Source organism: Gambusia affinis, linkage group LG03 (assembly GCF_019740435.1).
Source record: "Gambusia affinis linkage group LG03, SWU_Gaff_1.0, whole genome shotgun sequence".
Classification (NCBI taxonomy): domain Eukaryota; kingdom Metazoa; phylum Chordata; class Actinopteri; order Cyprinodontiformes; family Poeciliidae; genus Gambusia; species Gambusia affinis.
This window is the reverse complement of record NC_057870.1, coordinates 11,800,175-11,815,176: the sequence shown is the minus strand read 5'-3', so window position 1 is coordinate 11,815,176 and position 15,002 is coordinate 11,800,175. Positions and strand designations below refer to the sequence as shown.

General features: G+C 39.9%; 1 long non-coding RNA gene across 1 annotated transcript in view; it reads right to left on the bottom strand.

Annotated features, from left to right (window-relative positions):
- The window catches only part of LOC122828344, a 35,177-nt gene that overhangs the window by 18,622 nt on the left and 1,553 nt on the right, over positions 1 to 15,002 (bottom strand). The window lies entirely within an intron of this gene.

Here is a 15,002-nt window from a genome sequence, read left to right as displayed (position 1 = left end):
TTTCCACAAATCCGTTGAGTACAACTCTCCCTGAGTCAATATATCTTCGGAGATGGGGAGATATCGATCAGACTGTAGTGGAAGAAAAAGGCCTTCTTTCACACTGTAAAATAAATAAATAAATAAATCCGCTTTTTAAACAAATTCCCATCCGCAGAAGACTTCTTATTGTTTTGTTTTTTTTTGCTTGTTTGTTTTTAAACTGTATTTATATCTCTCATGGTGTCGGGATACGTCGATGATTTTGGTTAGATTTAATCTTTTTTCTGTTGTTTTGGAAATCTAAGTGAGAATTAAATATATAGCTACATATATATAAAAAAAATTACTTTGACTACGAAAATGTTACTTAACTCTACGGTTTTAAAGGAACTGGGAAATAGAATTCGCCATAGATACGATGTCTATTGTAGCCTAAAATAAAAATAAAAAACAAAAACAATGAAAACCAAGCAACAACTACTTCATTTTTTTTTTAAGTGGAACTCCTACTCTCATCCACACACGCGCCGTCTCCTCTCTTTTGGGTTTAAATGTTAGAAAGGAAGGGAGCGCGAGGCGATATTAAATCACACATTATAGATGAGTTTCATCATGTGCACGCAGCCCTCCGAGGATAAACACGAGCGGTGCGTGGGGTAAAGAAGAAGAAGATCCGCGAGTTATTATTACTGAGGGAGCGGCCTTTCACTGGCAGCGCCCTGCCTGCATCCTCATTACATCCAGCCCCTCAAAAAAAAAAAAAAAAAAAAAAAAAAAGAAAGAAAGAAAAAGAGAGAGAGAGAGAGATGGAGCTCTAAATGAAGTTATTGCCATCCAATGAACTCAAATTAGCCGGGGCCACACCATGACAGACAGCCCAGGCTGAGGAGAGGGGAGAGCAGGGGAGGGGAGTGAGCTCGGAGGGGCTGTAGGTGGTGGGATTTGGCAGGTGGATGTTTCTTGACGTGTATTTCATGGTTCTTCAAGTGGAGCCGGGTTCGTTTCGAATCTGCGTGGTTAATACGGTTGTGTTATTAAAGGGGAGGAGGTTGGAGGGGGGAGATACCTTGTTTGGATCCCGCCGCTTGATGCCTCACCTCCTCCTTCCCATCCCGACGGCTTATTGACTCTCCTCCCATCTATTGAACTTCTTTATCAGCCGTTCAGAAATATAACGCTTCTGCCCTCTTCTCGGGCTTTGAATGACTTTTCTTCCTCTTCCCCATTGTGTTTGCCACCTGAGTCAGCAGGGGAGGATGAAAAGACGACGAGTTTGATGGAGGGAAAAGAACAGGAACGGAGGCGATGATAGGCGGAGAGAGGGAAGGAGAGGAGAGGGCGTGGAGTGGGGTGGGGGGGCGAGTTGAGTGAATTTACCTGCTCCTCCGGTGGCGAGGCTTTCTGTGTGTGAAGTTAACGAGCGGCCAGCTCCACTTTATTGCTGTTTATCCCCGCAGCTAGAGCTGTCAGGGAGTGACGGATTGGCAGCATCTCTAATCAGTGCCCTCTCCGAGATCCTCCGCGCTCTCCTCTCAACTCCAACACACTTCTGATCTGTTGCGAATACATTCTTATCCTAATGGCGTGGTCCTCTCACGGCGCACAGCCAGATCCTGTTGAACTTTTCAGTTTGTGTGGCTCGAAAAGTGTGGAGAGGATGCATCACCTCACAGCCATTCACTGCACAGAGAGTCAGTGCAGAACACGAGAAGTTGTGAAGAAACACTAGAGTTGGATTACGCTGACATTTTTTTTTTAAATGCGGCGTGGGTCCGATTTTGTGTGTAAGTGGGCAAAATGATTTTAGAAAAATATATATATATAAAATGTGTATAGGTGAAAAATATAAGTTGTAATGTTTGTGTAGAATCAATATAAAAAACGTGTATCTAAGCTAACTAACGTCCAAAGTGTTTGGAGACGACGTACAATGTTTAAATTAAATTAAATTACAAGCAAGAAAATTGAAGAAAGTCTTTCCTAAAAAGCAACAGGAAACACATCTCCAGCGGATCATATGTTGACATTTTTTACAGTTAAAAGTACATCAGAATAAGGATTCATAATGACAACTCCTAAACCAAAACCTCATTGAGGTTATTTAAACCAAAAGTAGGTTTTGTTTTCCCTGGGTCATCTTGGACTTGGAAACAAAAAGAGTGTGCTTTTCCTTTTTGTTGCTTCAGAAAGTATTTTGCAACATCACAATTTTCTACAGAGAATAAAATTTTTCCGTAGAAAATGTGTTTGTTTCAGATACTGCAAAATTAGCTGAAAAGGTCATAACATAAAAGTTGTCAAATTTAACACACAGGCCACAAACCTTTTTAAAGACATCTATAATAGCTTGGATAAAGGTGTAAAAAATAATAATTTATTTTGAAGAACCAACTGTCAACATTAACTATATTTAAATTTGTAAAAAACTTAAAAATAAATTCACATCACGTCCTCGTGTAATAAAACTGGACTTTCTACGTCGCGTCTGTACTTAATCTGATAAATCACACGTCATTTCTGTTTTAGTTCTCCAATTTATAAATTTCACAGTAATGGCTAGATCGTTTTGAGTTTACTTAGTCAGAACTTAAATAACGGATTTGATTCAGTTAATCTTCTAATAACTTCACTGAAAGGAACAAACTTTCTCCACAGTGAAGCTGTTGATGATTTTTCGAGGTGACGTCCATTCTCGCGTGTTTTAGACGAACCCGACGGCGTCTGTTTTTATCGGGGCTACTTGCTAATCCTCACAGACATACATAAATAAATAAATAAATAAATAAATAAATAAATAAATAAATAAATAAATAAATAAATAAATAAATAAATAAATAAATAAATAAATAAAGACGAGGTCAAATAAATCGACACACGAGAACTTTATGAGAGTGGGGTGAGGTTGTGGAGGGAGATGATATCTTAACTCTATCTCACCCCATCCTGTCTGATTCCCATGCACCGCCTGCAGAATAACAGCAAACCTGCAGCTATATTTCACTCAGAGCCTTCAGTGGGATTGGCGCTTATCTCGCCAACACAGCTCTGCTGACCTGCGGGGCTGCCGCTTCAGAGGTGTGTGTTTGTGCTGAGGTGTTGACCTGTCAGGGGGGACTTGTTAGGACTTTAACTCCGACTGCTGGCGGTCTCCAGACGTCCGAGGGTGGCATCGATTTGAAACTTGTCCCGTCTAATTTGATGATAACGTCCAGGGCGGCCCCGCCGCAGCACCATGGACAGCGCACTGTCTTGACCTTGCCTGGCTATCAAATTACCCCCCACTACCCCTCCTCTGGGCCACGGTGGGAGCCCAACAAGTTTGCTGCAAGCTGAGAGAGGGAAAGAGAGATAGAGAGAGAGAGAGAGAGAGAGAGAGAGAGAGAGAGAGAAGGGGAAGGCAAATATTCGCCGAGGCAAGAGCTTACACTCTTTGACTCCGCTGTAAACCGAGAGGAGCAGGCTGACGGTGTGTGCTCACCGCTGTGCCAGCTGCCTCTGCAAACCCAGCCACATTTCAACAAAGACTCTGTTTCATCCTTTAAAGTCTTCCCTGCAACCTCCATCAAATTGTTTGCTACTTCATTGTCAGCTCAAACTTCATTGTTTTACTTCGATTTCACCTTTTCAGCATACTGATATGCTTCCAGGTGAGGAGACGGGATCACAATCAGAAAAATAAAGCAATTTAAAGAAAAACAAAAACATAGCATACAATGTAAAAATGTAATGTGCATTTCTTTTTTGTCTTATTCAAGCTTTAAGGTATAAGATACAAAGTGTTCATGATAACATAAATTTATTTTGGGTATATTGCTGTCAGAGCAGGCCCAATGCATATGCAAACAAAGGTCCTGCTTCAGGCTACTCAGCAGGAGGCCATCGAGAATGTCATAGAGCTACTTGGAAGTAACTCTATCCAAATTTTTAAAAGTAAATTCTAACATTTTTAATATATATATATTTAGTATTTAGAAGAACCTGGCATGTAATCACAGAGAAAATCATTGTTATAGTTTACAGTTACATTAACTAGCTTAATGATTGAATCATTTCTTCTGCTTGTGTCTGGAGTCACACACCTGCCACACAAATATAGTTAATACTGTTTATTTCCCACAATAATGTGAAATGACTAAAATTAGGGTAAATAAAATATGCATACAGCGAGGTGCTCAATTTAATGGCATGACTAGCCAGATCATGAAACTAGTGAGTATTAAATGGACAACATGCACATAATCGAGCATGGACGATTCAAAAAGAGATGTAAGGGTTTGGGCTGATTGGTAGAGACCCTCCACTTATTTCTGCTAAAGGTCCTGTACAGTCCTTGACTGGGTCTGGTGGTAGGGAAAATGTTTCAGATTGGAAGCAGGACAAAAACAACACACACACACACACACACACACACACACACACACACACAAAAAAAAAAAACTTTTTAGAAAGTAAAACATAATTCTCATTTGTGTTTCCAATTCGGTAATCTATTCTTATGTTTTAGCATCAGAAAATGTCTATGTTTTTGTTTCCTTTGAAACAACTTTCGCAATTTGAATTCTTTGAAGCACTCTCAAAAATTCTCCCAAGCACGTTTTGCAGGTTGGAGATGGTTGGGAGGGAGAAGGTGGGGGATATGTGGGAGGTGGGTGGGTGGGGGGGTGAGCTAACATTTGTCAAGCAGCCTGAAGATTCACAGACTATGAAATCCATCAGAGGAGCTGCAAGAAAATTAGCAACAGTTCGCCACGCCGTCCTTCAGGCTCCGAGTCAAACCCAACAGAATCCATACAGTAGGTGGACGTCTGCTGCACCGAACGTGCGCCAGTGCGCGCAAATAGACGCCGACCTCGAGCAGTTTTACATTCCGCAGACCGGCTCGGTGTACAGTTGTACCCCATCAGCTGGTGGATGCTTTGGTAACAAGTTGATATAAGAGGAAAAAAAAAAAAAAGTTTGAAAAAGAGCCCAAGGCAGTGACGGGGAGGAGGATTTGCTATTGGGAGGAGCGGTGTGTGTGGAGGGGTGGGGGGCTGTTTGATGGAGCTCTACAGCTTTGAGACAGCTTGTTAATTAAAACCCCAAGAGATGAGGCTCTGCAGCCACCGTCCATATCAGAGCTCTGCTAACTATACTGACAGCAAGTTACTTAACAAGCGTGCGCCTCAATCCCATACCTTTCTTTTTTCTTCTTCTTCTTCTTTTTCTTTTTTAACTACTATTATCGCAGCCGAGCAGTGAGATATTTTAATTCGTTAAAATCCCCACTGTGTCGGTGAAATATCTTGTTTTCTACTTAAGAATTTATGACAAACCTTTTTTTTATTATTATTCTCTGTCATTCCAGGGGGATTTGAACCAAAATGGCTGCTTATAGGCTCCAAAATCCAGCAGCTTAAATTTGGCAAATTCGATTAAGAGAAGAAAGAAATAAACGTCAAAAATTGAGTGAATTAGTCTAGACATTGGATTCTTTTAGCTTTATATTCGGGCGTTAGGATTATTTCCGAGAAAAAAAAAATCTAGGCAGTCTGGCATAGACAGCCCGAGGTATTAGCAAGCTAAGCAACAGAACTCCAAGCCCTGAGAGGAGTTGAAGTGTCACACAAATCGGATTTAAAAAAAAAAAGAAAAGAAAAGTAGATTTCAGCCTTAAGTAAGGACAACAAAAATGTTTTATTCTTGAAGTCTAAAATCAAAGAAGTCAAACTGTTAAAAATATTCAATGAGCATTTTTGTTTCAAATTAATTTGACGTTCTTATACGTAAATTCCCATTCCACATGCAGAAATTATTTCAAACTAATAAAAATGATAAACTGTTCTCTGTCATCTGGTCAGCCACTCTTATCTCAAAAAGTTACAGTTATAAAGCAGCTTTTAGACATTTCATTTAGTCATTTTTTAACACTTTATCCCAAACATGATCATTTTGTTCTGTAAATCATGGAAAGTGTTTCACAGGTAGTTGTAAAGTCATCTCATGTGATAGATTAGGCCACTGTTACTTTTCAATCTATCATGCTGCATGTGAATGATTTAAAGTGGATTTTAGTAGAACTTGGTGCTTTCTGGACCGGCGCTGCTCTGTTGCCTGAAAATAATCCGGATTGGTTGAAGATATAACAGGAAGTCAAAACAAAGAAAAAAAAGACATCCCCCCCCTCCTCCCCTCCTCTTTTGTTACAGTTCCTTCTGATCAATTTCAATCGAGGTCATCTTGTGCTTTATCCCCATGCATTATTCTACCTTAATTGAACCTGCAGTCCACCCTTTTGCCTGCGGGATCTTCAAGCCATTTCCAATTCTGTGTATATGCATGTCTGGGATGATGGCTTGTTAAGTCGAGGAAAACAAATACCAAGGAAAACCCCCCCTCTCTCTCTCTCTCTCTCTCTCTCTCTCTCTCTCTCTCTGTCTCTCTCTCTCTCTCCCAAACACTCAAAAATGTATGACAGGGTCCATGTACATTGTAGAGGAAAAATAATAATAATGTGCTCCAAGGTAACTCATGCGGAAAGCAAGAAGGGAGTGAGATGTGGGGTTTAGCAAGGAATGAGGTGATACCTGGCTGGGGGGAAGCTGCAGGTGGAGAGGCTCCCCTCTCCTACTGTATACAAGCGAGCCTGCTGTGCCAAACCACCCAGGTTACAGCAGAGGAGCGAGCAAGTGTGACTACGAAAGAGAGGGAGGTGGGTGGGGGTGGGAGGGGTGAGAGGAGATCAGGAACAATCTGATAATGCAGCTTAATCAAAAGTGAAACCGTGCATGTGGCTGCACTGCAAACTCTAGGAGGTAAGATTTGGTTCTCTGAGTCCGCAGGATTCCAGACGCGCTTCCCTCGTCTGTTTGTGATGAGAGATCTGATCAGTGCGGTTAATAAAAGGTTGTTTTCTCGGCAATCTGTCAGAGATATGTTGTTTACAGTTGATGTGATATAAAAAAGAAAAGCAAAAAAGAATAGTGCGGCATCAGAAAAAAGAATGACTCAGTTGACCTCACGTATACGCAGTTTTATTTTCCACCTCTTCACGTGGGGAACAAAGACACAGTAAGAAGGGAGATATTTGATTTTTCTGTAGGCTGAAAAAATTTATATTTTTAAAGAAAATGTATATTTATTACCACAATTTTTTTACTCAAAATAATTACACATCCCTCATAATATCCATCAATTTGCCCTCTTAAAAATGTGAAATTTTGGGAGGAAAAATGGTGCGCAAACTCTATTTAGGAATAAAATAAATAGTCTTTCCAAAAAAAAAGAATAAAGAAAAAATAACTGAGAAAGAGAGAGAGAATAAAAAGACCCTTTCCTTTAGTGTGTGTTTCTTTGTCACAGACTGCTGTGTAGAAAAGGCTCCCGCACCGCACCTGATCTGTCTGCGGCTGCTCTGTGGGGCCACGGCGCGTTTTAAGACAGCTGTAAAAGGCTCTCAGAGTCTCCAACACATTCATCAACGTCACTGCAACGACGAGCCGCTATTTAGTGAAAGTGTAACTGCAGTAGCACGTCAAAGAAGAGAGGGAAGATTACTATTTATTTATTTATTTATTTATTTATTTATTTATTTATTTATTTATTTATCTGATAGGTATTTTGTTGGGACAGATAATCGAGAAACAAATGCGACTAGAAAAAGCAAATAAAAAAAAAAACTTCTGGAACATAAACAAATATTTTTTTTCCCCCCAAAAAAACATTCCTTAATTGTATTTTTTCGAAGTTATGGCTATGTTACATGTACATGATACATTTTCCAACAAAACACTGTGCCGCCATAATCAAGAGATTTAAAGCGTAAAGTGCAATGCATCTCTTCCTCGTGTAATTACCCTTTTCACCACTTCTTCTAATTTTTCCTTTTTTGGTATCGTTATTATTAATATTATTGTTATAATAATAATTATTATTACTATTAGCAATAGTAGCAGCAGCAGTAGCAGTAGAAGCAGTAGTATAAAAATATTGATATTTTCAATAAAATCTAATTTTATTGTAAATAAAACATACAATAAATAGTTCAGCAAGGCTGCATTTATAAAAAAAAATTATAAAACGCTCAAACACTGTATGACAGTCTGACTATTGTGAGTTTGCAGAACAAATTAATGCCCAATTCCTCGCTCATGGATTAATGCCAATCCACTGCTTAACAAAACAAATCAAAATATATGTCTTCGTAGGATAATGTCATTTGAAAAGAGTGTAAAAAATCGCCCCCTTAAAATCATGTAACAGTCTGCTGAAGCTGTGGAAACCCCTGGTTTTAAAAAAAGAAAAAGAAAAGAAAAATGGGGAAGGTGCTCTGCTGCGCCGGGGACTATGGCTCAGAGAGCACAGCGTAAGAAAAAGAGAGAGAGACTGTGGGGCGGTTCTTGTATTGGAGGGTCCCACGACGCAGAGCGCCATCTAGCAAAGCGAGGTAGAAACAATCACAGACATCTCCGAGGGTCGGGTCTGAGCAGGAGGCTGCCTCTTTTACGCACACGGCGCAGGGGGAGCGCGACGACAAACACCGGGGTTCAGCGCTTTTCAGACGCTCGAAACTTTTTAAAATCCAAATCGTGGAGACATCGCAGATTCTGCTGTGCAAAACTCTGAACCCTTTCCTGACTCCAAGTGGCTAATCAGTCCTAGTTAAAAAAAAAAAAAAAAAAAAGTGCGTGTGTTTAATATTTTTACACTGAAACTCAAGTGAGACGTCAGTATATAAAATAAATAAATAAATATATAAAATAGTCAGATCAGGGTTCAAAGCTAAAACAATCTAAATAGAAAAGTGAGTGATTTACATAAGTGCAGCTGACTCCCTTAACAAAACTCGATCAATGCCATCACTTGCTTCGTATTTGCATTTGTGCTATAGGTAAACATTGCATCCTCTGCAAAGTGTGCAGTTGTACGTCTTTTTTTTTTTTTTTTTTTTTTTAAAGAACAGATATTCCACTGGTGCCAATCAGTAAGCTCTGGTCAATTAAAGAAGAAGTAAATAAAATAAAAACAGTTGCTCTGACCCTCTCCTCACTCACACGTCGCATAATCCCCTCTTATCATCTTCACCGCGCTGATTTGCTTCATATACAAACACACAGCTCAGTCTTATTCTCCATAGCCATCATTGCAGGTAATGATGGTCCAATAACAGCAGTGGCACTCTGAAAGACGCATGCAGTAGAAGCAATCCTGCGACTGCTACAAATAATAATGATGATAACAAGGAGGAACTCTAAGAATGATAGTGGCGAAAGCAAGGAGGCGAGGGATGGAGGGGCATGAGCTGTAATAGCGCAACGATCAATGTAGGGGTTGTCTATCTGAAATGATCAAAGCTCAATGGAAACAGAGGAGCCTCAGTATCAATGTTCATCTGAGACTATGATGGACTGGAAATGTTTGGAATCAGCTGCGTAAAATACGCGCAAGAGACGCGGATCGTTTAAAAGCTCAGCTAATATTTCAGGTGCAGATGAAATGCTTAGAAATTATCCAGACTGTGTAAAAAAGAAAACATATTTCACTTTTTCCACACTGAATCAGCACAAATTGCGGCCGATCAGCTTTGCTGTTAGACTAATAAGTAAAGGCAAAATACCTCCTTTTGTTTCTTTGTGCGCTTTATTTATGCACAAAAGTTTTCTTGTTTGTTTCTGGTTGAAAATCAAGTTCAGAGCGCCTGGGCACACTTATAGCAGAGGTTCAAAAGTAATTATTACAAACAAATTAGTAATCCGTTTGTTGCCATGCAGCCCACTTAATTTTATTATGTACACATAACATTGCATTGACAAATGCATTTAAAAGTGCGAGAGAGCTTGTGTGTGCACATCGTGGACACACACCCCGACTATGAGAAGTAGATTGCAGAATAGGCCACCATAGGGGTAATATTTCATTAAGTCATTAAATACAGGAGGAACATATTGATGTAGGTTTTCTATATTTTTTATGATTATGTTATAGGTTCTGTTTTGTGTTAAAGGCGAAATTAGCTTCAGGTTATTGGTGATTTATTACTTTAGAAATACATCTTGAAATCTGACCAAAATTGGATCTTCCTCATTAAAAATATGTAAAACATGTAGCTGTCGGGTTTTCTTTTATCATCACAGATATGGTCATTTTCGGCTTCGTACAGAAGCTGGATTTAGAAGCAAATCCTTGAAATCTTGCGCCGTCTGAAAAAAATGGGAGCGCAGAATCTAGTGGTCAGAAAATTACAGGGCTGCTGCATCATATTAGGGGCATATAGCATCACCTTACAAACGTTTTCTATCTCTGTATATAATGATGCTGTTAAGAAGAAGCCCTGTAAAGGGAAATGAGCAGCTTTCAATGGGAACTCCTCATTTTAATTCATTTCGCATACAAAGCAAACAGAGGCATTAAAGAAGAACCCCTTTTTTTTCTGTGCGTGCAGCCACGGATCTCTGTGATCCCCGTCCTCTGGTCCACATGTTGTGTTTCGCTGCTGTGCTCTCTGCAGGGCTGCTCCCAGGCTCAGAGACCCGAGGTTTATATGGCCATACTCGCCTGCCGTCGTGGAAAAGGGGAAAAGAGTGAAGATGTGACGGGGCGTATTTGAAGTATGACGAGCTTTGTGGACCACTTCTTTTCATTCCCATTGCCTCAAATATACGCCCGCTTTCAAATAAGCCTCTTTCGCCCCCCCAACTCCCCCTCCCCTACCGTCCCTCCCTCTGTTCCACAACACACACACATACACACCAACCAACCCCCTGCCACCTTGACATGAATGGGCGACTGACCTTTAGGGCCGTGTCCACTCTGCGGTCCAGTTTTATCCAAATAAGCCTTCTCTTCACCCCCTCCACACCCTCCCCCAGCTAGACTGCCTCATACGGTGCCAGTAATTCTTTACTGATATCATCAGCGGATGCAAATGAATTTGGACAGGGTGGGGTGCGAGTGTGTGTAGGGTGGGTGGGTGGGGGGATTGTTGATGGACAAAATACCACACTGGCTGCAGAATGCTTCATGTGGAGAGATGGGTATATTGAATCCGCTGCCACCCGAACCAGCCAGATTCAATATATTGCACTAAGGAAAGGGGAGGAAAATAAAATACACATTCCTATTGGAGAAATCTTGGCTATAAAATACCACCGAGAAAAACAAAATCGGCATTCAAATGAGATGCGTTTATTTCTGCGTGGCCTTTGAAGAGGAGAGAGGGGTCGTGTCACTCAAACGAGGGAAAGGGCCACTCCGTTATAACCCCGCTCCCTCCTCTCTCTCTCTTTTTCTCTATCCCTCTGTCTCTCTCACCCTCCTCTTCCCGTCTTCTCTCGCTCAGACCGACCCCCACTCATTCTTCCCGTACGCACATTTTCAACTATAGCGCACGCTGGCTTTGGGGGGCGACACAGAAGCTAGATTAGAGCTTTGCTTCTTTAACTAGGGAAGAGGAGGCACTTCTAAAATCACAGCGGCGGTATGTGGGGCCACAAAGGAGTCTGCAACCGCAGGGTGAGGGGGTCTTAGGTAGAATGTTCCAAGCGCTGGCCGAGCCTGAAGTATTATTATCATTATTAATATTATTAATAATGGTAACAATACCGAGAATAAAAATGTGCTCCACCTATCAATCAAAACGCATCATGTCGGGCGTAAAGAAGTTATTGATATATGTAAGCGCAGCAAAAAGCGGGTGCAAACATTTTCTAGAGTATCAACCCCTTATACGGCCTGGGTTAGGACAATTCTCACCACGGTAATTATTCTGTCTTCATATGGAGAACAACACCTTTCTTGTTGATGCTTTTTAGAGTGTGTTTCTCTGAGCGCCTGCTGGCATCCTCTTCCTACTTCCCTCAAGCGCAGACGCGTAACATGGACACACAAATTTGATGGATGCCGCTGCGTAAGATGGGGGGGACACGTATTTATCAACGTGTCCTCTGAGGTGGCTGGGAGCCGGAGAGGAAAGGAGAGAGGGAAAGATCCAGGTACAGGGCTTCAGTGGGAAAACTTACCACTGTCAGGTGAGGCACACTGAGGCATATGATTCACTCTGGTTTATCATACACTTTAAAAATGAACTCCTAAGAGTATCACATGCCAACTATTAAATGCGTTTTAATGACTGATCAAACACAGAAGTTTGTAAGTCTTATACTGGCTAGCTCCTTTAATTAAATAATAAATCCAAATGAACTATTTTCAACAGAGTTTGCCATTTATTTGAGCTTCAGAAGGCAATGAGGGGGATAATGTATATGGGTTCAGTACTAAAACACATACCTTCTTCATAAAATGTAGAAGCTGTTGTAGTGAGGTTTATACTGCAGAGCAAGAACTAGTAACTAGTTCAGCAATGGCTATGTCGACTAAAACCTGCAAGAAAACTGTGATCCAGAACTCTGAGGCAGCCATTGGCAGGAAGAGGATTTTACATCTCAACTTTTTTTTTTTTTTAACATTACATTTTAAAATGTTTATTAGCATATTAGCATTATTATATCAGAAAAAAACATGATGACAACAAATTTTATGTGTGCTTATGCTTGCAAACTTTTTAGCTAACTGCTTCTTAACCATGAAGCTGTGATTGCCAACAACTAACAATGTTGTTCATCTCAATAGTTCCCTTCCCCTTTTCTTGTCATGATAAATTCTAAATCATGAAAAGACAGAGTGGTAAAAGATTTCTATTTCAGTAACATTTTAGGCCTGCACTCGTTTAGCTGCAGTACAATCCTTATATAAAACCTGCTGGCAGCCGAGCTTCTTAACCTTGAGGTAATTGTTGCCGATGAACAGCACATCCTAGCTTTGGCTTTCTGGAAAATAGTTTCCATTCCACCAAAGAACACTTAATTACTAATCTAGTACATTTTATGTCTGAAATAGGTTAGCAACAATGCTAATGCTAAAGCCAAATGTGTTAGCAAACTGAGCTCCTTAAACCTGATGCAGTCGTTTCAAATGAATGTCACATCCGAGCTCTTCAGATGCCACATTTCTCAGTCAGATTTAAATTAATTAATTTTTTACCATTTCAGTAATTTATGATTGAACTCATACGGCAACAAGATTCATGCTAAAGTAAATCTTAACTGCAATTAATGGTGTGTCTAAGCTTTTGCACGCCAGCATTTTTGAATATATTTGAAAATGTATTTCTCATTTCATTAATTATTTATGCCTTAATCAAAACCAATTCATCCGTTTGCTTCCCTTTTAGGATGTGTGGAAGAACAAAATGAGCAAAGTTATATAAATTATCATTTTTAGAATGCATGTAATTGGACTTCTTTTGGCTGCGAAACTTACATAAAGTCAACTTAGAAATACTAATTTAAATGTACCCAAAATAATGTTTGCAAATTATTACACTCATTTTATTGATTAAATTTAAACAGGCTTTTTTCCAGCATAAGATAGATAGATAGATAGATAGATAGATAGATAGATAGATAGATAGATAGATAGATAGATAGATAGATAGATAGATAGATAGATAGATAGATAGATAGATAGATAGATAGATAGATAGATAGATAGATAGATAGATAGATAGATAGATAGATAGATAGATAGATAGATAGATAGATAGATAGATAGATAGATAGATAGATAGATAGATAGATAGATAGATAGATAGATAGATAGATAGATAGATAGATAGATAGATAGATACAAAAAAACAACTAATAGAGAAATATCAGAGAAACTAAATGAGTATATTAGTCAAATCTGTGTTTAGAGCAGAGGTTGGATACCTGCTGAAAAGCTTGCCAATCCTTTGTCGGAGGATAATATGGGAGAGGACTGCATAGGGTGTGGGCTCAGTGGATTATATCTTTTCACGCATTATTCTGCTTGAGTGACTTGCTGAAAAAAAGCGCACAGGCACCAACAAAGATTGGTCAGGCATGAATGCGGTCTGTGTGTTTTGTCTACACAACATATTAATCTATCAAACCATGAAGTGGGAAGTTCTGAAGAGCACCGATTTTCCAAATATAAATAAATAAATATATTTATCATAAAAGTAAACACACGCATGCGCACTCACACGACTATTTTTTATTTTATTTTATTTTATTTTATTTTATTTTATTTTTTTTGCTTAAATATAATTGCTGTTCTATTGTACACGATTTCTTTAAGGGAAAAACTCAATGAAAGTGGGTCAACAATAAATTCTAGGCGTTGATGTAATTGCAACAAAATGCTGCTGAGTAAAATATCGAGGAGCTCGCCGACTGCTGTGGCAGCACACAGTCACACCACACACACACATACCCACTCACCCACACACACACACACACACACACACACACACACACACACACACACACACACACACACACACACACACACGCACACGCACACACCCACCCACACACACACACACACACACACACACACACACCATCTGGAGAGTATTAGAAAGAGAAAGCCGTAAATATTGCCTGAAAAGCCCAGGCGTTATCAGGTATGTAAGCCCAGGCCTTGCTGCATGCGCGGCCCTCCCATATGTTGACATAATCAGACTGTTGGGGATGTCTATTAAAACGTGTCTGAATTTAATAAATGAACACAGTGATTAAATTCAATTTGTTTGCTGCTGCTCACCGGATGATTCCCGGTGTGCTTACTTTTTTTTCTTTTGGAAATGGTGGATTGTGGTCTGGATGCGACGCTGCGCAACTCGCTGTATGTTAAACTTTGCAAAGGAAGCAACAGGTTTTGGCATAAGCCCCTGCTCCTGCATCTGCACCCATCATCGGGTCTTCTGAATTTGTCTCTATTACATATTGGCTAAGGCACACTCTCACACTCATAACAGAATAAATTAAAAGTTCCAGTTGAGGTGGAAAAATGGAAAGAATAGAATCTTATTCACTTTTTCCTCTTTAAGCCTAAGCATTTCTTTTTTTTTCCTCCTTTTTTTTTTTTTTTTTTTTTTTACTGCTTTCCTGTTTGGTATACAGTGTGGTTTTGCCTCACCAGCATCCACGCAAACAACTGTTGGTTGGTTGGCAGCAGGA